Below are 27,353 nucleotides of genomic sequence, written 5' to 3'. Positions count from 1 at the left end.
TTTCTTTTACCCTATTCTTTTCAGTTTTTCTATCAAAATCCTTAATGTTTCCTTTCAAGGAGACTGACACAGAATAAGACAGATGCCCTGAATATGTGGATGAAAGAACTGGCTTCATAAGCAACAAGAGGCCAGAAACTTCTCTTGACTTTTCTATTTCTTTTTGAGGCTTCTGAATTCATTTGTAAATACAGCTGTATGTCAAAAATGGAACCATATCCTCTTCAGTCTAGTCAGGTTGGAAGCATACGACAAAGCATTTAGCAGCTTGTTTAAAACTGTCTAGCTATCAGGAACCTTCTAGCTAATGTGATCCCTAATGCTTGTCATTGTTTTGGATTTTCCTTCAAGGTTGTATGGAAGATAAGGTGGACTCTTTTGAAAGATGTAATGTGAAAGATATTCCTGCAACTCATTTTTAATACAGCCTTTACTCTTTCTGTTCTTTATGCTCTTCTTATTGTCTTCCCCTCCCCCCCTTAACAAGCAGATATTAAATGTCAATATATACAATGGGGGAAGCTCACACAAGTCACCAAGAGTAATTTTATGGGCACATATGTGTGAACTGAGGGGGCGTCCCAAGTAGATAAAATGAAACCATATCATTTTGTACAGAAGTTAAAGCAGACAGGAGTCTCTGGAACAATGACAATACCTCTTAGAGGAAAAGTCACTCTAAACTGTTTGATTTAATCTTTACTCTGCAAGAATTCCCCTTTTTCCAAATAGATAACACCTCTGTCTGTAAATCTGCATGTTAGCTGGGAAATTCTCTCCCTGTCCATCTTTCTGAAATTGATTAGTTCAATTAATTAGTTCCATTACTATTTAAAGGGTCATATAGCTTGAGCAGAATGCAAAGCTCACTTCAACAGATGACGCTATCACATCATCATTTACCAAGACTAATACAACACCAGCATACAACAATCATCAAGTATGCAATGTCTCTTCTTCTTTTTAGTGCATTAAATATATGATATTTGTTTTTCCCACATTCCCAGCTTAAACAAAGTGATACACAGATCCTCTAGGTGATTTGTGCCAACTCCTTCATGATGGTTGTCTTGAACAAAGTGACCCCAAGAATTAAAGGTGCCCTTCTCCTAGTAGTCCTTCTTATCTTGTATAGGGGATGATGACAGAGAAAAGAGTATCAATATATTTGTCTGCCTACTGTCCCTGAGTCTTTTTTGTATATCAGGTCCATCCTGAAGAATTTTCAATCCATGTTAAGGGCTGAGGCTACGTGAAACTTTGGTACAATAGTGCAAAGCTGACTATCAAGATCATTAGTCAATTTAGGTTTTGCAAGTTATTGAACGGAATTTGTCAGAAGTGGTCTAACATTACTGTTGTACTGATGGCCTAAGTATCTGTTTAAATCAAAAGAAACATTCATAATAAACACAGTTAAAATATAGTTAAATTAGATAGAATGAATATATTTTATTAGGCCAAAGAATGTTATTGGAAAAAAACAGGACGTATATGAAAAGAAAGTCAGTTAGGAATATAAAGACTTGCATACATTTAGCTCAGGTGTCAGTTATTGCATGTTTTGTAAATCTACTGGATGTTTCATAGATATTGTCCTTAACACTCAGTGGAAGTGTGTTTCCAAAGGTTACTGTTCAGCACACAGCCTTTTTTTTTGTTTGTTTGTTTTACACAAGTATCAGTTAAAAAAAGAAAATTAGTACTGTTTCACATCTCAGGGGGTCTCATGCAAGGTGAAGGAGGGGCAGGGTCCAGTACAACCTTCAGCTTGAACCAACTAACACTTTGTGTCTAACTCTTTAACCTCTTACTGTCAGTGAGTACCTGTTGGAACTTCATAGATTACAAATTTCTGCATATTAAATCCATAGTTTATTGTCAAAGAATCATCATCTTATTTTTATGTAATTTTGTTTCATTCTAAAGATTTTATGCAGTAAAAGGAAACAGAGGTCTACTTAGCCCACACAGTACACATTTGGGATTGTTCCAGGTAGAGATGCCTCTCAAGTTTCTCCACAATGACTGTCAGCAGGGTCTTCCAAGGTTCTTCTGGGAACAGCATCTTTCTTGCAGCATTTGCAAGCATTAGTGGTATATATGTTGATATATTAGCAAGATGTTATTCTAGACCAAGAATTAGGGTCTTAAATTAAGCTGATCTGACCTCATGTGAAACTACAGAGAAATAACAATTTCTACCATCCTGTAAATAGGTACTCAGAAGCATGCTTAAAAACATATTGTCAAAATGATTTTTAGTAAATTTTCAAAGGAATTTTTTTTTTCCTCACTTCTTGATTTAAATAGATTATTGAAATGCTAATGTGGTAAAGCGCTAAGTTTTTATTACATCTAATGTTATAGTCACTTGGCCAATTCAGGAACTAAATTAATCTTTTGATAAAAGTTCAAACATACAAATTGAGTTAGTGCTAATGTATATCAGAATTCTATAAAAAGGCTACGTGAGCTTTACACAATCCACAGAAAATGACAAGGGTCAATTTAAGAAGAAATTCTGTTGCTAGGAGACAAGAACCACAAGAAGCCCCAATAATGTTTCCTCATTTTAAACAGTAAATGGATTAATAAATAGTTACCATAGATTAACAAGAAATGAAGCCAGGTAGGTCCATGAGTGGGTTTGTGTGAATTTATGAAAAAATGGAAATGTAAAACATCTGAGTCAAACTCTCTTTCGTGCTTCCTGCAACTGCATATATAAGTAAATAAAGAGTAGACAGCAGATCGTTCCCCATGTACTGAATCTATGTTTTGGTTTATAATGTACTCAGCATTAACATTTGCAAAACTATTATGGAAATGTAAGTGCATCTGCTACACTAAATTTATTACAGTTTCATATAAAATATAATAAAAATGAGAAGAAAAAAAAAGATATCATTGCTCATTACAAACTTGGAAAGGCAGAACTACATTTTAACTACCAAAGTTAGGGATTCATTAAAAAGCTTAATTGCCTACAAATATTCAACAGTTCACAACAAATCAAAACGCCATCATAGGTAATGCTAAATCACCTCAGAAAAAATGTTATTGTTCCATACCTTGATACCTCATCCAAAAATTTTCTAAAATACATTATTTTTTTTAATATAGATTTCTACTCAATTCCTTTTTTCACTATCTCTAAAATTTGTCTTTGCTTTTGAAGTGTATCTCAGTTTAAGTTCAGTTTCTTCTCTATCAGATTCCTGCTCAAATCACCTTCTGAATACTAGGTCTTAGCTCTCATTTTTCTAACACATGTTTTTGCTACTTTGGTCTCCAAGTGGCAAATAGGGAGAGTCCTCCTAAATAAAACATTGGTAAACTATGGGTCTGCAATCTGAAATCTTTGATTCTGACGAAGGGGAAGTTTTAACAGTAAATGGAGAAAGGTATGTCACAGAAAAAATACTTATGTAATAGATTTTACTATGGCTCTCTGCTGACAGCCATTTTGTGCAAATTATGTTTATATTTCTTATATTTATGGTATAGAATAATTTTTTTTTAAAAGGTTGGAAGAGACCTCTGGAAGTCATCTAGTCCAACCTTCTTCTCTTAGGGAGTCAACTGCAACAGGTTAGATGAGGGTCTTGTCCAGTATTGAAAATATTTACATTTCTGAGTGAAATTCAGAATTTTTGTCTGGTGGGAAATTCCATTTAAATTTTGGGGTTTTTTTTTGTTCCCAGACCTTATTTTTACTCCTTTGTATACAGAATAAAAATTAATTTAAAAAGTAAATTTTGAATATCTGCTTTAACATTTTCATTAGGTTAGTAACAGTAGAAGGATACAAACACAGACAACTTTGTATCAGTGGATAATTTGCAAGAGTGCCTGCAATATCTAGAATACAAAAGCACCAAGATTCTTAGCCCCAAGAGCTGGGATCAGGGCTTCAGTCTTGTACAGATTTCTTGTGTTGAATTTCACTTTGGACCAAATCCAGGCATTTGTACTATTGCTATATGTAAAGTAATTATTTATATATTTTTTATTTGAGAACAATTAAGGAACATTTGAAAATAATTAAGAGAATAAGCAAAATAATTGTTGATTCCAATACTCAGACCTGGTTTCCAGCACATTACAATTATGATACCTGTGGTTTACTTTCCTTAAATTATATTTATGCGTGATAATTTTTGTGTGTGCTCATTCATTCTTCTTCTACTATATATCTGGCTTTTATAACTCATCTGTATGTGGTACAGTAACAAACTAAACATGGGAAAATTTACTGGAACTCTGTCCATATGAAAGCTTTTTGTGGCATGTTTTCCCAGTTTATAAGTGGACTGCAGCATATATAAAGCATTTTGTCTAAGTAAAATTGAAATCTATATAAATCATGACTCCAATAGCATTTTACACTTACATACCCATATCATTATATAATTTCATATTGCCAGGTCTCTTGAGATGTTTTTTACTGTAGTCATGAATCCCTTTGTACTGCAAAATGTTGTTAAGGTCCTGAAGTAAATTACTTGCTTGTTTTATCAAACCTCTAATTCTTACTGTAGTGGTTTTACAGGCTCTGAAGGTCATCTATATTCTGTTTTATATTTTTTTTTCTTTTAATTTTAAAATGCCCTGTAATTTAGTATTCCCCACCCACGTAAAATTCATTTAAGGGAGAGCAGTCCTTTCCCTTTCTTCCCCTCTGAACTGGTAATTAAATGCTATTCCAATTGAGAAAAAGTTCTCAAGTCTTTAGAAGAAGCTGAAAAAAATTATGGGATTTTCAGAACAAAGTTTAGAACAGGAAGATTATTCCATGGAGAAAGGATCATCAGCAACAAAACCACAAGCATCCCATGTTTTCCATTAACTTCATGTAACTGACACAGTGTCACATGGTACTTCTACGCTATTAGAATAAATTTCTGATGCTTAGAGATGCTTGTAACTCTCTGATGCCATCTCTGTTACAGTCCCTTCTCCCTGTAGAGTGGCCCAGAACATTTAACTGTACATATTACTTCTTAGATTTAACTTTCCAAACCAGCATAGCATCCAGCATATGCAGATCAAGTGGTGTCATCAGTATAGAGAGGACAGAAAAGTCCAGCTTTCTTCTGTACCTAGTAGTTGCATAAGGACACAATTTGCATTTTATTTCTCTAGATTCAACGAAGAATGAGACTTGAAAAATATATTTTTCACAATAAATTATTATTTTGTGGGGCTAAGGGCGTTAGACAATCTCATGCATACATGACATGATCTTAACTCTGTGATTAGAGGTGGAAATTTTTTTATTGTAAATCTTTTGCTAACCAATTTTTTTTTTTCCCAAAATTAGTCATTTTTTTCAGTTATACAATATATTACACAGCTCCAGGTGTGGAGAAGAAAAGATTCAGTCCCAGAACTCATTCAGGTTACAAAGTTTGGGATTAAATACCTAGATCAGATAGGACAGAGAATATTTAAACTTGAGTCTTCCACTTCCCTGAAGAATATTTTGTCAATCAGTTTGTTAGGTACTCAGTAACAGATCCTGCTGGACTGTTTTATTTTCCTGTGGGAAAACATGTAGGAGTCTCTGGCCTATCCTCGTATTAGTGAGCATTTTGAGAAGGAGAGGGGCGAGGAGATATTTGGTGCAGTGGAGAGTTAAAGGAATTTCTTGTATTTCAGCTTGAGAAGGCTCCAAATTTTTCCAGAATCCAGGACCAAGAGAAGGAAAGGTGAGAATGTGATGAGAAGAGATGAAGGGTAATCAGCAGCCACCTACTTATGCTCCTTCTGCTGCAATCTGTGCAAGGTGCAATGCGTGCCTTGCTGTGCTAAACCTCACTGTAAGGTGCATGATTAGAGGTGGTATTTAAATACACCATGGCCTTTCAAGTGGAAGTCCTCCTTTGCCTCCAACCAGCTGAACAAAAGGTTTGTTGATTTTTCTGTTTCTCTAAAACTATTTTAGTTCTAAAATGGAGCATGTAGTAAGGTAAATGGTTGCCCCACTAATGAAAATTACACCAGACAATATCAATAACCTTTGTAATTTTCTCCCTTTTTGAATACTGAGATTTACTTTCTACCTTTATCATAGATAGACAGATTCACCATGGCCGAGGCAGTATCATTTCCCCTTAGGCAAGCTCTGCTAGAGAGGTTGTGGATACTTCTCATTTCTCTGATCTTGCCACTGATCCCTGCAATGATGGCTTTTATTAATATTTATGTCCTGTCCAGTGAGACAACTTGTTTTTTAGGAAAGATGGTTGTGGAATAATCATTATTCATCTGTGCAGTAATTCACATCCCTTGTCTCTGAAGTTCAGGTGAAGAATTGAAGGTTGAGCAGTAGAGGTGGTGGTAGCCCGAGGGAGTTTATTGACTTAAATGATATAGACAGTTCCCATTTAAAGGGGAACTTATCCCCATGAAATCTAATTTTACTAACATATCTGAAATCAGATCACATGTATTTGGTCAGTTTGCATTTATAGGCTGCTTCTGACAACGTCAGGTGACTCACCAGTGAGAAAACCATAGACTATATGTGCAAACCCAACAAAGCTCCAAAGCAAATGGTTAATAATTTACAGAGTTTTTGTTTTGGTTTTGCCTCTTCAAATAAGCATTTTGTTTCCCCTGTTGTCGGTGCACCTGACATATCTCCTGCATTTTCAAGTGTTAGAAGGACTCTCAGTAATGTGTATACCATGTAGTAAAGTAGTAGATTTAAAAAGAAACATAGATGCTTTTATTAGCAGAAGAGTAGATTAAGAAAGAGAACAGTATTTACTGTCTTAGTCATGTGTGTTTTGTTTTACAGGAGTATAAACAGCAATACTATTTACACTAAAAGTAAACAACAAGAAGAATTTGACTGAAAACTGGCATTTTGAGAAACCATCTGTAAAACTTGATGACATAATGCATTATCTCCTTCCTATGGATTGTGATGGTCTCTCAGGAGCTAAAACCTCTGGGAAGCTGCTCATGAGGATGAAACAAAGCAAAAGATGATTTGCAAGTAAGCCTTATTAAATCCGTTGTGTATTTTGAGAAAGTTTAATCTATATGCTTTTGAAAATGCAATTCCTGCTAATTAATGCAACTGGTGGGTAAGTCAGACTTTGTATGAAGATAAATTTAAAGGAGGATGATATAAAGAAGATAAATCAAATGCTGCTTTATACACTGTCAGAATAGTCGATGAAACTGAAACACAACACAATTCAAACTGGAAAAAATCCATTTTGCAAAACATTTAATTAGTCTGTCAAATTTGCTGCTGTGAGAGAAAGTTAATTACACAAGCTTAGTGAGATTCACAAGAGGGCATTTGCATGTTTATGGGAAACATTTATGCTAGAGATGATTGAAAGTGGGTAACTTTGACTCTGTCTAAGAAGATAGTGACTAAATGAAAACTAGGAAGAAGATTTCTCCTTCTAGTTCTGTTGCTGTCCACTACAGGATATTTAGCACACTTTTATTCTAAAAATATCAACTATAAGCTACTCATCACCTCAAGAATTTAAGTTCCTTTTTAAAAAATCCTATTTAGCTAAATCTGAGTTTCTTCACATCAAAATTCTGTATACAGCAACAAGAGCAATATTTGCACTTAGATTATCAAATTGAGCCTCTTTAGAATTACTCTATTTCTATGAAACTGTCTAAAAATAATGTCTTTTGCCTTAAAGCAATTAAGTACTTGGAATAAGGCACTTTTTTTTTTTTTTTTGAACAGCTTTTGTCTCACTAAGTATATATTTAAATTACTCAAAATGCAATCAGAAAGGTTTTAAACTTCTTCAATCTGTCAGCAAGCTATAAAGAAAACCCCAAACTCCCTACAAACAAGCCCAAACAGATAGCTTTTGCACATGAGAATGTACCATCTTCCCCTCTTCCCCCCCAATGGCAGAATGGTTCCTTTTCATTGCCTTTCTCCAATAGAGGTAATGAGCCTCTGATACCCAGAATTTTTCAAGCCATTTTCTACCTCATATGAAAGATACTTCTTGAACAAATTAAATGCTTGTGTATTGTCCTGAGAAGACTGCTTTTCAATGAACATCTAATCCAGCTGCTGTAAGACATTCTTTGGTTTCCCGTCAGATGACTCAAATTCTGCTTAGTTGTTGAAATTTCATTAAATAAAGGAGTAAACCAAAAGAGAAAGGGCATTTCTGTTATTGTGCTAAAATTCAAAGTACTCATCTTGTGATAAGCAATAAACAGACCAGGGATGCAAAAAGCTGTACCCTACAACTGCATTTATAGTTTTTTTCTCTAGCAGAGGTAATTCTTTCAGAGGACTCAATTAGGAACTAGAGGTAAAGAGGTATTGTCCATGAATTAAAAATTATATTGGTTAATTTCAGAGACATTCTCAGCTAATACAGGTAGAGTTATGCCTTCCATATGCATGACTTACTATTGTACTAATTTCTGGCTATGCTTTCTAAGCAGAAAGAAAATTTGCTTTGAATAAGAAAAATAAATAAAGGAATTGAGACACTAATGAGAGTAAGGAAAAAAATAATTTTAATATTTTTATGGAGTTAGAACAAAACTCTTAAATGTCTTCCAAAGTTTTTTTTTTTTTTTTCCTGTCTAAAACTGGAATTCATTGCAGCCCTTTCCAAGATCACAATCTTTGCACTAACATTTGAAAACCAGTTTCTGGAAACAGCTACACATCTACCAATCCCTCTAGGATAGGATTGCAGTGAACCTGATTTTAATGAAAATCCACTGGAATTAATAAGCGTCTCAGACTTAGATGAGTGCACTGAAAACATGCAGTCATCTTTCAGAGAGTAAAATCTATTTTCACACTAAAAAGATGCTGACAGGTATTTTATTTAAAACAGAGTACCCAGGACTGGGAAGGAAGCCCAGCTGGCTCATTTTATGTTTTTGTTCTCTTCTTTCTCTCAGAAAAACAAAAGACAGTGACATAGTAAAAGATAGTAACACGATTTTATAAGGCTCTATCTTTGAGCCAAATGTGAATATCTCCTCATTCTGCAATCCCAAGGACACATATGGCAAAAATCATATTTGAATATGAAATTGGATTCTAACTTACACTCTGGTGTGCAGAATAGCAGACCATTAATCTAAGCAGTCTATCTACTCAAAAGTCAAAACTGCAGGCATGTAGAGTGTCATCTTTTCTGCTGTTGAACAATGCTCTGTTTTGGCCCTTTATGCAGAATGATGAAGAGAAGATCTGTGTAGTTATGGAGAGTAAATAGAGGTCACAGGTCTTCAGGCAACATGGTTTAGCTGCCCCAGTGAGTAGAGCTAGAAGACATGAAGCATGACTTTCATATACATGGTTATATGGAAGTATTGGCCTGTACTTGAATGTTCAGCTTTGTGTAATTCCTATATATTTCATTATTTGGATTTTGTAGGGTTTGATTTTGAATTTTCAATCAAGGACAGAAGACTTTTCTGTCAGTACATACAGAGAAAAAAAAAAAAAAATCAGCTTTGTTCTTTCTCATTTCATTTTCCAGGTGTTTTAAGCCCAAAATGGTACTGTAGATGCTGCAGCAGGGGATCTGAAAGATATAAGACAAAACAGAAGTCAAGTAGGAAAATAAAATAGAAGGCCTGGCAAAAATGTCTGAATAATTTCTTTTGTTTTGGGGGTGTTTTTTGAAACATTCAGGTTTTTATTCTTTTGAACTACTGTTAAGTTACTGAAAAAGTTCATGATTCAAAGATTGAAGTCAATGGAAGGATTGTTACCCACAATGGGATACTTCAGATTTTATTCTAATTATGGTATTCTGCAGACAAACTGGTCTAGAAATAAAGGCCACTATACATAGAGCGAATGAGTTTCTCTCTACTAAAATTCCTGTCTGACTTTGTCCAAGGACTTCCTTTCATATTTGCAAGGTTTGAAAAAAAAAAGCCACCCTAATTTTTAAAAAATCTATGCATATACAATATCAACCCTTCTGATCTCGTAATGAAATAGGTAGCCATACAGATTCAATTTTAATGAAATCTATTTCTTCCTGGTCTCCCAGATCGTCTTTGTAAAACATATTCACCACTCAGCTTTCAAAGGTTATTCCATAAGCAGAGAAATGTGTATTTTATTAGAGTGCCCTTGACTGTAATCCTAAAGCTAAGTGGGTAAACTAGTCTTTGTTTTGTTTTGTTTTTTTTTTTTCTTTTCAGATTTGTCCTTTATTTGCTGAAACCAATTGCATATTCAATAACTGAAAAGTTAGTTCAATTTTTATGGATTCAATAAAAAGGAGCCTTTTTTTTTCAGTACATGTTAAAGAAGAATGTGGAATGTGATTTTTCTTCAAATCTGCTTAGATTAGTTATAGGAAGCAGATTCCCTGCTAGCGCAGTATGCTGTCAAAGTAGACACAGAAAGTTGAGCTTGATCTAAAGGATATGCTGTATAAACCACTAGTAGCCCTGGAATTTTCTTTCCTCACACTCGAGCACCAAGTAGAGCCATGGGGAAACCACAGCGGCAAAGGCATTCTTAGTTTGAGGTGTTTTCTGATACATAGTTCTGAGTAGGAGAAAGGAGAATGGAGAAAGTTTACAAGTAAAATCATCCTGAGCTTACTGGCTATTAGGTTCAGATAAAAAGCTCTCTGTCATCCCTTAAATTCCAAAAAGGCACATCTCTATAGCTGACCCATACAGATCTGTTTGGCATATCAACTTTACTTAGGATATTTGGGCAAGCATATTAACAAAATGAAATTGAATTAATTTATTGTGACTAAGTTCTAAATGTACTCTGAAATAATCTCCTTTTCCTTCTGAATTGCATCCTGAACAAGTGCTCAACTTCATCAATGTTTAAAATAAAGTATTTTCTACAAATTCCTCTTGCAAGTCTATAACGGAGAATGGCAAAGAGTTTTTAATGCTGCCTTTTCAGTAATTTTTTACTTTGACTAATGACTGTCTATCCGATCTGAGAAGTACAGATGTAACTTGTGTTATAAGCTGCAGACTTTACTGCTTTATTGTGATAACTTTGAAAACTTAACTAAAAAAGGCCATTTCTGTAGGGCAGAGATACTACAAGGTGAAATCAATCTTGTTGCTGATGAAAGGAATTATATGCCACACAGTTTGCACTCTAAATTATTTAGAGCGTTAAGGTTTCCTTGCCAGCAGACATAATTGATTTGAGAGTTGGTTCGCTAAAGACTAGCAGCATGCTATGTAAAATTTGCAATGTACTCTGTGTTGTCAGTTCACCATGCTTCTGGGCTAAAGAAATTGCTTAGAATTGCTTTAATTCATAAAGGGGTTCTAGGCAAAGTCATTGTGACAAGAAGCACCGTAGAAATAAAATGGTCACTAGTTTTCCATGAAATACAGGAAATGGGGATTCAGTCTACTCTGTAGATTTCATGCTTCCAGCCATCCTTCAAACCACTGGCAAAATGTCTCACAGATGTAACTCCCAGAGCTAGAAAGAAAAGTCAGGAAATCATCAAATGAATTGGAATGAAGCAGCAAATTTCTCTCTGACTTGTCCCCTCAGTCTAGATGACGGGAACACTCAACATGCAAAAAGTTATTTCCTTCCTGTAAAATAATTTGCCACCTTTTCATTCTCATAAGCCAGTAGCCTAGACAAAAAAGAGCTTGCTAGTTCTTGGAAATCTAAAATGGCGAATGAGTTCTTCAGTCGAAAGAACATAATAAAGCCTAGCTGATCACTCCAGCTTTTGCTAATGAAAGGTTGACCATCAGCTATCTGAACTAAATGAAATGGAAACAGAGCCTGAAGACCACTGTTTTCATTACATCTACCGTATTAATCTCTATTCATCTTGCCATCCAAGAAGGCCAGGACATGTATATTTTGTGACTTTTCAGTAACTTAAGTATAAAACATTTATATGCCTGTTTATGCTCTTGGAGCTGCTGGCATGTATTTGGCTCATCAAATCCATCTGGATGCTTTTTACCGAAGAATAAATAATTCGGGTGAAAATAGCTGAAATCTAGTTCCATATCTTCTGATTGTGTGCTCATCAGCTGAACCATACTGTTTGAAGACCTCTGACCTCTTATGCAGGTTTTTCACTAGGTAGTCATCTGTTGAGCATAGGCTGAGTTTATCAGTATTGGCCAACACTATGAAGACAATCAATTATCAGTAAAACAGCTACTCATGATTGGTCTGCAATAAATGTCATGCATTTGGGGAAGAAAACAGAACAGTGAGGGCATCCAGTGCAGCAGGTCAGGCCTGTGCATAGGTTCAAGGCTTAATGAAGCATGTTATGTCTGAATGGAGACTTCAAATAAATAATTTACTTACTTGTCCATTCTGTCTCATTAAACCTTCCTTCTTGTCTTTCCCTTGTGACAATCTTGTTACTTCCACAATTTACTGGTTTTATCTGTCAGTCTTTATAACTGTCTTTTATTATTTTTGTTGTTCAGATGAAGCAAAACATACAGTGCTTTTTTTCATTATCAGTCATCCAAATCACAGGGTTACTGATGTGACCATCAGGTTTTTCGGTTCCTGCTTGTTCTAAGCAAGTTAAATTAACAGTAATTTTAAGATAAAACTATCCTTTTTTTTTTTTTTTTTAATCAATCGAAGGTAGGATATAGCAATTCAAAAATGAATGGGTGGATGCTAAGGCCTGTCCTTTGGTCAGACAATGTCATCTTGGCATATTGAGCGCTTGGAGGTCTGTGATAGGTACAAAACACTAAACCTCATTAGGAAATACTGTTTCACAGCTCACAGGGTAAATGTAAAGTGACTGTATCTTAGTTTTTCCTTCTGATACACACAGATATCCAAATGCACATTCATACATCCTCCAGTTACAACCAGAAATGGGAAAAAAATGCTGCCAGAATTAATTAAAACAGTGTTAACTCCATGCTTACTTTTCTAATTATTTTAATCATGGACTGATTTGTTGAAAGCTACTTTGGTCATTAATCTCTAATTATCAGAAGTCAACCAAGGTTTTTTATCTATTTATTAATTCACAGCAAAACAACATATGATGTGAATGCCGTGTTATTTTTTAAGGAATCTTACTTGGGTGTATTTCTTGTGTCCATCTCCATGACTTCAGGAGACAATTAACTTTAAGGTAAATTTTATTGCATATTACACCAGGATCAAAACCCTTGCTTTAAGCTCTAATCCTCTCATTGTTAAAGTGACAAAAATTCAGCTTTGGGCACCTCTACTTCCCTTCCCCCTGAATATGTTTCTGAAACCACTGGGATCAGTCCAGTAAGAGTCAAGATTAAGTGTAATTGATATTAAAAGGGTTACAATGATGCAAATCTAATTTAAACACCCTTGTTTTAATTTTATTACAGATCCTTTCTCAGTGACATTTCTCTTCCCTACCAAAGAAAAGAATTAATGAAAAGTAACAGTTTTCTAAATTTGGCTGGATATAATCATTGAGATGCAGAGTGACAATTTTCCTCTTGTCGCTCCTGGAAGGGAGGGTTCCGGTTAGGCCACCATTCATCCCAACAGTGCACAGGTGACTATTACTTTGTACTGGTTCTCATGCTCATGGGACCTCTCTGTGAGCTAATTCTATTAACCAACTGGAAAATTTACTTAGTGTCATAACTGGGTAGATTTCTGCTTGGTTAGTGAGTTAGTGAGCAAAGACTTGTGAGCGACAGAGCTGGAGCAAGGCAGAGATGTCCATCGCTACTCTTCAGTAATTCGTCTTGGCTGCTCTAGTGAACAGACTGGATACAGTGCAGCTGGAAAGGGGAGACTACATAATACAAATGCTTTGCCTAACTCACACCGGTTTTCCCATTGTAAAAGGAGTCTGACTCCTTCCATGTAGGGACAGCAATGCTGATGTTTCAAGGACAAACGTAGTTATATTCTAGAGCAGTGGATTAGTAGGGAGAAGGGAAAGGTCTCTCACAGAATTTAGCAGACCATTTTCTGTTCTGTTTTGTCTCTGTCTGGAGGTTGAATAACTTTCTGTAGATCAAGCAAAAGATAATGTTTATATAAGTGCTGCACATGTAATAGAATAGAGCAGAAGCACAGGGAAGTACAGAGAAGTGAAAGAAAGGTGCAAGATGGGTGTTTGTTTTGTTTTTTTTTTAAATAGAAAAATTGTTAAAAGAGATGGAAGGAAGTAGGTGTAAAGTCAGAGAAAGGGTGATAGAAACACTGCTAGTCACAAAGCACAACAGTAATGCTAATTCAGGGAAGGGTGGAATATGAATGCAAAAGCTAAATTCTAAATCAGATCTGAAAAATATATTAAGTGAAAGGACAGAGAAAGAAATTTAAAAACCCATAGCCATGTTTACCCTCCTTTTGCATGATTTGTATATGCCCCAATCCCAGGCTTTAGGTATTACTACACCTCTTCTCATGAATTGTTCTGTATCTTGAGGACTGTGCCTCCAAAATGTTTTCACAGTGAGCGTTTTAGCCCCATTGCTTCCAGTGTTTTTTGCTGGAAAATAATAGAATCACCAGGCCATGAATTTTTAAGTGAACATTGCAGCAGGTATCAGTTAATTTACTTTTTTTTTCCACTTGTGACGCAGTCGTTCCTTAGTAGGTAATTTCAGCAGGAGGACCGATCTAGGGAGCCCTCTGAAGCTCTCTGCTCCATGCCAGGCTGCCCTTCTTTCCCCATTTCCAGAAATTTTTCTAATATTTCTGAGAGATAAACGGGTACCTTAGATGGTACTTCTACATCTTTAGAGAGAAATTATTTTTATGTTTGCTAATTAAAATTATTTATATTTGCTGATTAAAATGTTTTACATAGAAATATATATTTTTTCCTTATATGTAATATTTAACATTCTACTAAGTTACTAATGAGTTGGAAAGTATTAAATCAGCCCAGAGTACAGAAAAGATATATTTATTAAAAATTCCTACCATTCTGGTATCCCCATTAAAAATGCTTTTATTTCCATCTAGCTTTGGGTCCACACAACATAGACTTGTGAGAATAACTCTTCTCATTAAGACCTTCTTGCCCTGCCAGTCATGTATTTTTCCATAATTTTGACTTCCCCTAGCCTAGTTAGGCACTTCATAGGCAAAAATCAATATAATATAAATAAAATGTTGGGTCCTGCTTTATTAATTTATTTATTTATTTATTTATTTATTTAATTTATTCTTTGTTACTTTTTACTTATTAGTTCTGCTGTGAAATGAGGATGGAATTTTAGTCTTGAGTATTGTGTTTTTCTTTGAATTGTGGCTTAATAGGCATCTAATTCAGTCCTTTTTAAAGAACTAATATTCAACCTCATTTTTCTTATTCAGTTCTACACTAGTAACTCTCAATAGCATCCCAAGTCTTCTGTAGAGGAAAAACACCTATTTCTTTGGATAAATCCCTATCAGAACTTGCTTTCAAACAATTCTGTCTCTGGAATCATCTCTTTGCACTGGTGACCTTCAAAGTACTGAAGGAAGTAAAAGAAATGTGATATATAACAACAGAAAGTAAAAGGATCTCTTCGGTAGGCATTGATTCAATAATGACTCTGACACATTTTGCTCAGAATCATGAAGTTATTAGAGCACCCAAACATATATGATGGAGGAAAATAAAAAAGACCAAGTTTATTTCAATTTTGGTCAGCATTCAATTCTGCTAAATAGTGCTAAAAGGGGCAAGCATCTCAAGCTCAACCAGCAATGTATTTGAAACATAACAAAACAGCAATCGCTGTTAGCATTTCTTTGTCATTATGTAATGACCAGGAATAAAATCTTTGATATTTAAAATTGAAGTTTAATCAGTGGTCAGAGTAAAACAGATCTCTGTTTTCTTGGATTAAATTAAATTATTTTTGGTTGTGTACTAATTTTACAAGGTAGGAAGTGGATGGGTTTTTTTAATTCAAGACTTGCACATTGTTTCAATTTAGCAACAAATTCATAAGAAGTAAAATTGCCTTTAAAGCCTATTAATATATCTAATCATTAACCTCTGAAAACCTCAGAATCCTCAAATACCTGAAGGACTGGAGGCACTAAGGAGACTTAAAATTGGCATTGATTGGCAGTCTCTGAAAGGCAATTGCTCTGTCTTTGTAAAAGCTAGTCTATTTTAGCTTTCATTCACTTTACATGTTCTGCTAGCTAGGGAGCGGGGGGAAGCCTTACTCTAAAAGTATCTTTAAAAAATTATTTAGATAAAACTCTCCCAAGATTCCTACTAAACATCTTCAGATCAAATGATGTACTTTATTCTACCAGATTTTAAGGTACTGGGAATTCTTTGGTTCGTAAGGGAGAAAAAACACAACTGTGTTTATATGTTTGAACTAAAGAAGTTAGGAGAGATTCTGCATATGGGAGATCGTAAAATATCTCACTGGATACTGGCAGAAATCCTATACTAGTCTGAGACACTACAGGGAGCAGGTGAATGCATAAATGTACAGGGACTGGGATAAAGAAGAAATTGCATGCTCCTTTCCGAAACAGTCATAGCTATGTATGAGTTAAGGTTTATGTGAACTAGAGTCAAGCAGTGATGTTAATGTTATTTGATTCTGGACTGCCTTCAAAATCAACAGTTCTCATAATTTTTTAATTGATAAATTAAAATATGACCTGAGTTGGATAACAAACAATTGACAAAGATAGAAAGAGAATCCTAAAGCAACATAGGTTGAAGGGATTCCTGGAGGTCTCCTCACTCAAGCTCCCACTCAAAGCAGAGCTAGCTTTGAATTTAGAAGCAGGTATCAAATCATATCAGGTTGGTCAGAATCATACGCGGTTAAGCACGGATTTTTTTCCCCGGATGTAGGTTCCACAATTGTCCTGGGCAACCTGCTGCAGTGTTCGATATTCCTCATTGTGAATTTATTTTTTCCTAATATCTAATTGGATTTCTCAGTGTTACACCTGTAGGTTTGGAGATCCTAGGAACTGGAAGCTAAGCAGAATTTAGAAGAAAAACATTTTTAAGGAAAATACTCATAAAGGAGCAAATGGGTCATAAAAAGGAGAGACAGAATACCTAGTCAGAACATGCAAAACAGCTGCTATAGGTTTTTGATAAGTGGCACAGGGTCCACTAAGAATAATCACAGTACCTGGCTTCCTTAAGGACAGTGCTATAAGGAGTCACAGCTTTTATATGGGTTGTGTTTCATTTCCTTTAACTTTGTCTTGAGCATGAGCTCAGGACCAGAAAGGATGCCTGAGACAAAAAGCTTGGTCTTCCCCATTTAGTATTTTGGAGACCAGTGTTTTCATGTCTTCCGCAGGTGGAATAGCCTAGAAAAATGTGTTCATGCAGTGGTTTGGGGATCCTGGAAAATGCCAGTGCTGGATAAAACATCTTCTGATTTTAGCATGTGAGAATGTATATGGACTTAACACATTTTCTAAACATAAGTGACACACTTTGACCAATATTGGTAGCCTGGGCAGACTAACCCGTCCTCTGCTCAGGCAAGGAGCCCTCCACACCTAACTGCCAGGCACATAAGCCCTGTCTTACTAACCTTGGTTGAAGGTAGAAAAATAAAGCACTGAGGGTGCCATTCATCTCACCTTTGACCAAAAGCATTCAAAAATAATGGACTAATTAGATTTTTTTTTTTTTTTTCCTGGGGTCGATGAATAGAAATTCCAATGAGGGACCCATTTCATCTACATTTTCATTCTGATTAAAAAGGGAGCCTAGGTAATTAGATTAAATTGAATGTGTAATTTTTAGATGAACTTTCTCATAGAGATTAAGGGTCAGAGACATGATGGTATTTAAACTTTCAGCTCCGTTTTTTTAGGCAGCTATCTCACATTGATTTTACTGAGAGCTAGCTGCCTGAGTAATTTCTGAGATTTTGATCTAATTACAGTATAAAGATCACATGCAAAGTCTGGCAGACCTGACTGAAGTAAATCTTTCAAGAAACATTGCACACTCTCTTGGATAATATCAATAATATATTTCATGGCTGCTTCATTACTGAGATATTATTGAGAGAGTCCATTTGTTGCTTGCACATTGTGAAAATGTTTATAAATAACTTTTTAAGATATTAATGATAAATTTAAAACTTAAAACTTTACATGTTGTTATTGATGGGAATGTTCCTACCCATCTTTCAGTTATATTAAAAGAAACCTATTAACTAATTAATAAAAGGTAATAAGTAAATGCAAGGAGCATAAGCTAATATGCGTTACATTAGTTACTAACTCAGGAAAGCACTTAGACACATACTTGCAGTTAACTTGCCACGATTTTAATCAGATTTGATCATGTTCTTATCTGTTTTACTAAATTAAGACTATAATAAAAATATTGCATGTAATTTATGCAAGACTGGCTCTACTTCTGCCCATTAAAAAATTACTTATTTTTAATATTAATTTAAACTCTTTTTTTTTTTTTTTTTTAATATGAATAAAATACCCAAAATATCAGGTTATTTTGACCTTCAAAGACAAGCCTGATTTAGGAAGTGTTATCCTGTACTGCTCTTCCTGTTATATTTTAGAAAAGCTGAGGAGCTGCTTCTAATGTATGTGAATATGTGAATGCAGAAATGTTAAAAATATTTTATTGAATTTACATGTTTAAAATAACAACTCTTTTTCTGTAGACTGGATAGTATTTTGATCCTTGTTTAAAAAAAATATAAAAGCTTTGTCATTTCTTAACTATATTAATATAAGATGTGATAAAAGGATGTTATTTTTTAAATTCAGTAGATATTCCCATGACATATTGTGTCTAAACTAGTAAAATAGCCAAAGTTAATTCGTAACATAGGTAAGTTATTAAATAGTGATAAATTTGGCCCCTTTTATGTCAGGCAAATGAAGCTTTCTAAAAAGTAACCATCCAACTTTGGTGATTTTTCTCTACTAAAGCAGACTGGAGCATTTTGTGTTTGGAAGCTGTTTGGTTTTCCAGTGCTTTTCTACAAGGAGATTAGTGGCTCATGCTAGAAGTACATTTACTGGATATGTTGTAGTGGCAGGTGAAGTGAATACTCTCTTTCCTACTAACCAATGCTAATTTTTTTTTGAGTTGAAGAAAACAACACCTAGAGGTGCTCAGTCTCTTCACATTCTTCTGACACAGGTGTCTCTAAATGCGACTGCGTAAGACTTTTATCTGCTGCTTTTGAAACCAACTTCCTAGGTCAATTTGTCTTCAAATAGGAAGTAAAATCCTGTAGTGACAGAGACCAGAGGAGGCCTCTGTGGGGGGATGAATAACCTCTTGAAACAACGAAAAACATCTTGAATGCTGAAGGCAAGCAAAAATGCCCAAGGACCATCAGCTATAACATTTCCAAGGCCTGGAAGATAACAGCAACTTCTGTAATCTGTTTGAAAGTTTGCTGACTCAGATGTTAATTTTTGCACAGTTCAGGAAGAGATTCAATTCAGCTGAGCCGAGAAAAATCAAACACATTTGTTTACTTTCAATCTCAAAATAAATCGCTCTGATTTCATTCTCTGTGAAATTTAAATTCTGCCTTTCACTACACTAATAAGATTACCATATTTGCATGTTTTATTCATCATAAAAGCTTATTTTAATTTATATGGCTTTATTTACTTTCTGAATTAATTGTGTGGTGGATGTTTAAAGTGTACATGTCTGATATTATCATTGTTATTGCTTAGCACTTACAGTGCAGCAGAGCCACAAAACCTCCAGAAATGATTGATGTCTCTTGTGCTTAGTTTATGAATACACACAGGGAGGAGGGAAAGCCGGTCTGTACGCTGAGACAATACCTGTACTTTGATGTCGCCAACCTTGAAGGGCTAATGGTGAAGTCAGATTCTGGACTTGCAAGGGAAGAGGCATAGAAATCAATAGAACGGTATATCTGATTTGGGAGAGCGTTCCGTTCTTATTGTATAATGGTAATATTAATCTGTTGTCTCTTACATACCCTTAATAAATTGCTCATAGGAACTAAGTCACATTGTCCAATAATAGTTTTTTTTCTGTGGAACACATCTTCAGATTATTTTTTTAGCTGAGAGTATTTTAGTATCAGGTGGTTTTAAATGGCAAGCATGTAGTCATTGTTAGTTTATAGCATGATTTCTGTAACAGCATAATTACAGGAAATATATTTTCAGAAAACCTTTAGAATATTCTGTTTTCTGACAGGATTAGCCAAAATGTTTAATATACAGTGGCTCTAAAAAGAAAAGAAATAAAAAAGTTGCTAGGTACAGGAATACAGTAGGGAAGTTAAAACAATGCAGTATCTATTCTGAAGTCCAATATCTGAAAACTGGGTTGTCTGCCAATATGTGAGGTAGCTAATTACTACTGATCTGCTGAAATTTAATTAAATGGATACTAGTCCTGTAAGGGACATCCAAATCTAATAAAGAAAATATTGTAAGATCATTTAAAAGTGTTTATACTTCAGCTGCCTTGGTCAACATGGGAAGGCAGAAGTCTTGGAAATCCTACCCACTTAACCAAACTAAGTTTCTATAACTTAATAATTAGGGTTAGTAGGATTTTTTTCCTTTTTTCATGGAAAAAATGAAAGCCCTCTTAAAAAAACCTAATCCCTTACCAGAAACTTACATACAAAGAGCTAAAAGGTATCTCGTACCATCAAATTTTGCATAATACAGCATAGGTTTTGCCTCTTAGAAAAACCTTAAAAAGCTGATTAGCTTTAATTAAAATTTATTAAATACTATTAAAAAACAGTTAATTAATTGAATTAAACTTGATTCAGTACAGCTCCCTCTGACTTCACTGTATTTTGCGTCATCTTCTGAGCAAGTTACAAGAGTAATCTAAATTATATTAACTCACTGCCTGGAATCCTGGCTCTGCTGAAATCAGTGGTAAAACTCCCATGGACTACATTCAGGTCAGAATATTATTGAAATCATCTGTACCAAAGTAGTGCTCAGCACACCTGTGGTGGAGTGAAGCTCAAAGGCATCTATCTTTCCAGCAGTAACTGAAGTCCTGATATCACCTGGGAGTTCAAACTACTTCAGTGAGTTTTAATTCTTGTCTCTGCTGCTAGAATGACAAAGTAAGGGCTAGTAGGGCTAGAGTTGTCCTGCAGAAAGAAAACTGTAAGTCTAAAAGTTTTTTGTTTTTTCATGGTTCCAGATTTTCCGTGTACTGTTTGATTTCTCTAAATACTTCCTGTGCAGATTTGAGCTTTATGAAATCATCAGGTGGCTTGTTGAAAGTCAGAGTTTTAAGGACAATAGACCATTGGTATTTTAACCTTGTTGTTTGCCTTTTATTGCTGTGATATTTGTTCTAACGTGTTAGTGTGGATTTTGCACTAGCCTTAATCTTTATCAGAAGATAGCTGGATTCAAAAACATAAACAAATAACTCTGTGGTGAAATGCAAGCCGACTTTGTTCATAGCAGCCTGTATGATGGTGTGTGGTTCTGGATTTGTGGCTAAACAGTGTTGATAATGCACCAGTGTTTTGCCTAGTGTTAACAGCACCTGGACAACATTAAGGTTTTCTTTGTTTAGATTTCACTGTGTCCTAAGCAGTCAAAAAGTTCCATTTAACTTCTGTTGTTTGTGTTCTAAAGCTTGTGTTTGGTTTTGCAGGGTTTTTCTATTGTGTTGTTTAATGGCTGTTTCAAAATGGAATACACAAATTAATGTTCTTTTGATATTGAGTAACCTGAAGGGAATGCTGGTTTCTGAGGATTCTTATTAAGAAATAAAAAGCATAGTTATCTGGTGTATTAATAAACATATAGGAAGGCTGGTTAGATACCATTTCCTGAATATGTTATGAATTGTATTTCTAGATTTCATTTAAGCAAATACATTTAGAAACCACACGGTTGGTTTTTCTTTTTCATTGTTTGACAACATTGTTTGGCTGAATGATGTATTGCAAGTATTAATTGAATAATACATTGCCAGGTCTGACAGCAAGCCATAGTACATGTTGAACAAGCTATGTGATGAATTTTCACTCTATTATTCAGCTGGTTCCAGGAAGTGTGTTGCAAAGTAACATGTTACTTTGGTTTGATTTTTTTTCTAATACTGGTTATCATCAGTACATTTTTGTAGTAGTGTTGTGTAAGCTGAAGTTCCCTAATAGTTTGTCATGCAGATGTGAGTCTATTATATCAGATATCATTAACTTCATGTAATGCTCTTGTCTCCATCTCCTTTTTTGAAGCAATTTCACAAGGAGAATAAGGGAGTAAGAATTTAAGAATTTATGTGTGGGAAGATGTGGTGGTTTGACTCTGGCTAAATGCCAGGTATCCACCTAGTCGCTCTATCACTTCCCCTCCCCCCCCCCTTTTTCCCCTTGTTTTCTCAATAGGGTAAAGAGGGGAAAGAAGATAAACTAACCCTTGTGGGTGAAACAAAAGCAGTTTTAATATAAGCAAAGCAAAAGTCCGCGCGCAGAAGCAAAAGCAAACATTTATTTTCTACTTCCCATGGACAGGCACTGTTGGGCCTTCTCAGGCAGCAGGGCTGCGATAGGCGCAGTGGCTGCCTCGAAGGACCAAGGGTGACCCCAGCCCCTTCCTCCTTTCTCCCAGCTTTATCCTGAGCAGACGTCACACGGTCTGGAATATCCCTTTGGTCAGTTCGGGTCAGCTGTCCTGGCTGTGTCCCCTCCCAAGATCTTGCCCACCCCGTCCCACTGTGGGGGGAAATGTCGGAAGGAGCCTTGGTGCTGTGTAAGCACTGCTCAGCAGTAGCCACAACTCCAGGGTGCCATCAACACCTGCCAGCTCCCAGCATAAAACAGCACCGTGAGGGCTGCTCTAGGGGAAAAACAATTCCAGTTCAGCCAGACCCAGTACAGAAGGAAAACTGGGGTGGAAGAGAAATGAGAATCAGAGTAAGTGCCCTCACTAATCTTCAGTCCAGGCTCAGAAATTCCCTAATCCACTTGTGTGTACTGTTTGCCCTGCTGGAAGGCCAGAATCTGCAAGTCCATCCCTCAGGTTAGCCATAGACCTGTGCTATGACCTTCTCAGCTGGTAAGAGTGGATCATTGAAGGGTAAAAGTGTCAGTATGATGAAGGAGAGCTTTTTTATGGAATAAAGGCTGCAAGTGAAGATGCTATTGGGTTGAAATTCCTAGCATTAAGAAAAGGACAGCTGGGTGTGCTGGATTGGCGTTACATACGGAAATGTATTTTTTGGGTTAGCAGACTGCCAGATATATTAGTGCTGCAGCTCATGGGTCTTCTTTATATAGAAGAAGTACCTACTGGTCTAAAAGTTGCACTGGGATAAAAGGTATACAAAGAGGTGATATTTTTGGTTGTTAGCCAGAAAAATCTACACATTGAAAAATTGATAAGACTTTTTCTACTTTGAATAGTTTGTCTTCTATCTAAATCACTTAATATGTACTAATTCATACCATGTTGAACAATTATACAACCTTAAAAACAAGAATTAATAACCTTTTCCCCCTTGTTCGGCTGGTTTTCTTCAGATGTTTCTGGGGAAGACTGGTGTATGTCCTTGAATTACTCACTGCCAGATGTCTAATTCTCATGCCTAGATTCTTCAGAAAATGGTGCTGTTTAAAGTCTGTTACAGCTGGAGCTGATTAGAGTAATAAAGTGCACCTGATGTACTAGGGAAATTCTCTTTACCCTCAGAAATTGATTGGATCATAGACAGGCATTGTTGACTTCTATACAAATGAACTGGAATTTTCCAGTTTATTAGTAGGGAAGAAAACAAATTCTATGATGCTTACTTGTGTGGAACATTTTTGAAGTTATATCTCTTGAAGGAAAGAAATAAGATTCCTGATTGGTTCTGCAGATAACTGCCACAGATTTGCACCAGTTCAGAAGTGCTGGTTTTGCTGTATTAAATGCCTACTTTGGTAATTAATTCCAAGTGTGGTGTACCTGAGCAGCAACACTTCCTGGTGTAGTTTATTCAAAATTTTTCTTACCTTCTAACCAAATACCTAGTTTTCAAATTTACAGTTTTGCAACCATAACATCATGTAACTTGAACCTTTTCAGTGGGACTTGATTTAATTTCTCATGATTGATTGGGAGGGGTAGGCCAGCCAAAAGGTAGTGTAAATCTGAACTCCTACTGACTTTGCTTTCACTACAAACAGAAGATTTGATCTCATTTTCTCAGACCTAGTTTAATGGTCAATTTGTGGCTAAATGTTAATCTTAGGTTAGGCTCCTCAGGTAGCTTGATAGAGGCATCCACCCCCTCAGAAAAGTTCTGCAGAAGGAATCAAATGTTTGAATCACTGGCTTACTGCTTAGTATGTTTTTCTGTAAATAGCCCAAGCAATATTGTATTTAACAAATTCTCTTTTTTTTTTAAAAAAAAACCGTTTTCTTGGCCACTTTATAACATCCTTTATAACATTTCAATAATCTTTTCATGTTTGCTTTTATGTATTCACATCAATTACCAGCTCCTGGTCCTCTGCCACACTAGTCCTTAAGGGAGCTTATCACTTCCCTTAGACTCCCTCCCTAGCCCAAACCTTGCATCCTCAGCATCCTAAAACAGGGCGCTGCAGGCTGAGGTTACATAAATTCCAGGCTTGTATGTAAAATAGTTCATAGATATGAATTATATGACAATTCTGCTGAATCTCCTGAAGAGTTTTGAGGCATAAATACAAGAAAGATTCCTTCTCTCTACTTGTCTCTGCTGAACACCTTAATAATTCAAGGAAGAATCTCATTGGAACAGGTGAATTAGACTCTTCTGAATTTGAGGTGCTTTTCTTCTTCGAGATATGAAATGTGATTTGTGCATAGCAGATTCTGAAATTGTAATTTTCTGAAATGTAGTAAAATTATTATATTATTTCAACTCACTCTCTGCTTAAACTAAGACTAGTAAATTCCAGCAGTCTTGATACCCTTTTAAATGTACTCCAAAAAGGCAAGACTCTTAAATTTAAAAATCAATAGCTTCAGTGCTTGCCACATAGAAAAGATAGCTTTTACATGTTTGTGACAGGTGATTGTTTTTTTGGTCTGATGAATTGCATTTCAGAGCATAAAAATAAATAATAATAATCCAGTACTTGTAGTCTCCTACAGAGTAACATAACAACATAAAATTTTCATGTCTCGCTCTTCTCAAGGAAAAGAAAATAAAGAAATGTTGAACAGTGGTGTTATGCTATACGTTGCTAGCATGTCAGGATTGCACACCAGAGTATGGGAGTATTTCAGAGTATTTATTTTCCTAATTAAGTGTATAAACAAAACTCAACTATTTTTCAAAAGCAGTTTTGAATTGCATGCATTTTTTAAAAAAGTTATTCCATTCTTTCTGCTACCTTATATTTTCTTTATTAATGTCTAAAAGTTCTTAGTATAGCTTATACATTAGACATGGGGAAAATTCTACTAGAATATCATAGTACCAATGACAGCTATACAGACCATTGTAAGTGCTGTTGTAGGTATTGACCACAGAGGTCAGCAGGTGAGTTTTAAGCATTAATCCTCTCATAATGTGTACATGACACCAAGGGTAGCATTTAAAGGCCACTCGATATCAATCGTCAAAAGTGAATTGGAGAGTTAACCACTTCTGTCTCAGTGAATTCAAATAAAACCAACCCCCTAGGCACAAAAGTCTGTTTTAAATGTAGAAAGTAACAGACATAAATAGGCCTCATTTGCAAGGAGCTGGACAACTTCACTCTCAGCATCATTTATTTGACTCTGCTTAAAATCAAAATGCTGCCTGAGCCAATACTGCTGGTACAGTAACTAGCAGAATGGAGTCCACAAACAGATTTTTTTAGCCATTGTTGATACAAAATAAATAGTAACAATGATCCTACATAAAACCACAATTAGTGAACTATATAATGCCTTTCTGTTGATGTGTGCAATACATCAGAGCACTGCAGAGCAAGTAGGAAGGGCTATGTGCATAAATTTGTGTTGTTTACATTCACACATTAATGATTCTTTTCGGGTTACTGCAGAGGCCAGAGAAACAGAGCAAATAAAGAAGTTGTATGATCTTGTGCACAGTTTAAAAACAAAAAACCAAACATAACCACCTCCCAACAATCTTGAGTATATGTCCAAGATTAACTTTTCCCCAGTGTATGATTTTTGAGACACCTAAGGACCTTTTCTTAACATGGTCAATCCATATGGTCAATCCATAGACAAAAATGTACTTAAGGCCTACAGAGTAGGAAATACAAAGTGTTAATCTTGGCTGATCTTGCTTTATTACCCTTATTAACAAAAGTGAGTGAAACTGAGAAATTATTCTAGCTAATAATTTATATGAGGTATCTCAAGAAAACTTATTTCAGTGTTAATAAAATGATGATGAACAAATGCAGTGGTAATTGTTGCATTTTTTTTTAAAGGAGCACTTACTGAATTTTAATCAGTAATGTGCCAAGAAATATAACTGTTCCCCATTTGTCAAAAATTTTAGTGAATGTTTTTCCTGCTACTGCCCTTATATTTGTGTATGGCATAATGATCCCTCTGTTTGTTATGAACATTACTGAATTCATGCCACAATGCTGAGTTGACTTACTCAGTTTATCACAATTCAAACAGTTAAATTATGTTAAACAACACACAAAGCCTGGTGTCCACAGGTGGCATTAAAGTCCAGGAATGATCCACAGTCGTATAGTATTAGCTACCATGATTTCCAGCACATCTGAATCAGAGACTTGCCTTTCTTAAACCTTTTCTATTTTCTCTCTGAAAAAGGTGATGTACAAAAAAGACTTTTGGAAATCACTGATCTATAGAAGCAATTTATGCTTGTCCCTGCCCCAGCACAATCCAGGGCAGCTCTGGCCTTGTCTGAGGGACTAACACCACCTCTAACTGAGGAATAAAAATGCAGATTGGGCAAAAGTCAGTCCAGCCGGTACCCCTCTCACCAGCAGTGATGAAAACTAGGCTTAGGTATGAATCGGGTAATTGTATAATGACATTTTTGTGCAGTTGCCTTTCCTGAATCCAGCAGACTGTGGTTCACGGACATCCTGAACCAGGCAGCATACGTTTATACCCTGTTAAAAGGCTAGGGCAGCTTTTTAATTTTTTCCCAGGAGTTTGCAAATACGCAAAAGGTGAGTGTGTATACCAGCACAAAGTAATGTCTTTGAGTGTCCATGGAAAAAAAATTAACCCATCTAAAAGTTTAACATTAGCTTTTACCAGATTCAACCCTCAGAGGTGTAACCAGCATCCAGTCTCACTATGCAACATATGGACAGCTGCATAAACATGTTGGAGAGGGACTTCCTCTGAACCAGGCATGCTTCCTGCTGGAAACTTACTGAGAAACTACAGACCCTAACACAACCATGCCTGCAGC

The sequence above is a fragment of the Athene cunicularia genome (assembly GCF_003259725.1).
Source record: "Athene cunicularia isolate RWA chromosome 1 unlocalized genomic scaffold, athCun1 chr1_part1, whole genome shotgun sequence".
Taxonomy (NCBI): domain Eukaryota; kingdom Metazoa; phylum Chordata; class Aves; order Strigiformes; family Strigidae; genus Athene; species Athene cunicularia.
Note: the sequence above shows the minus strand (reverse complement) of the source record.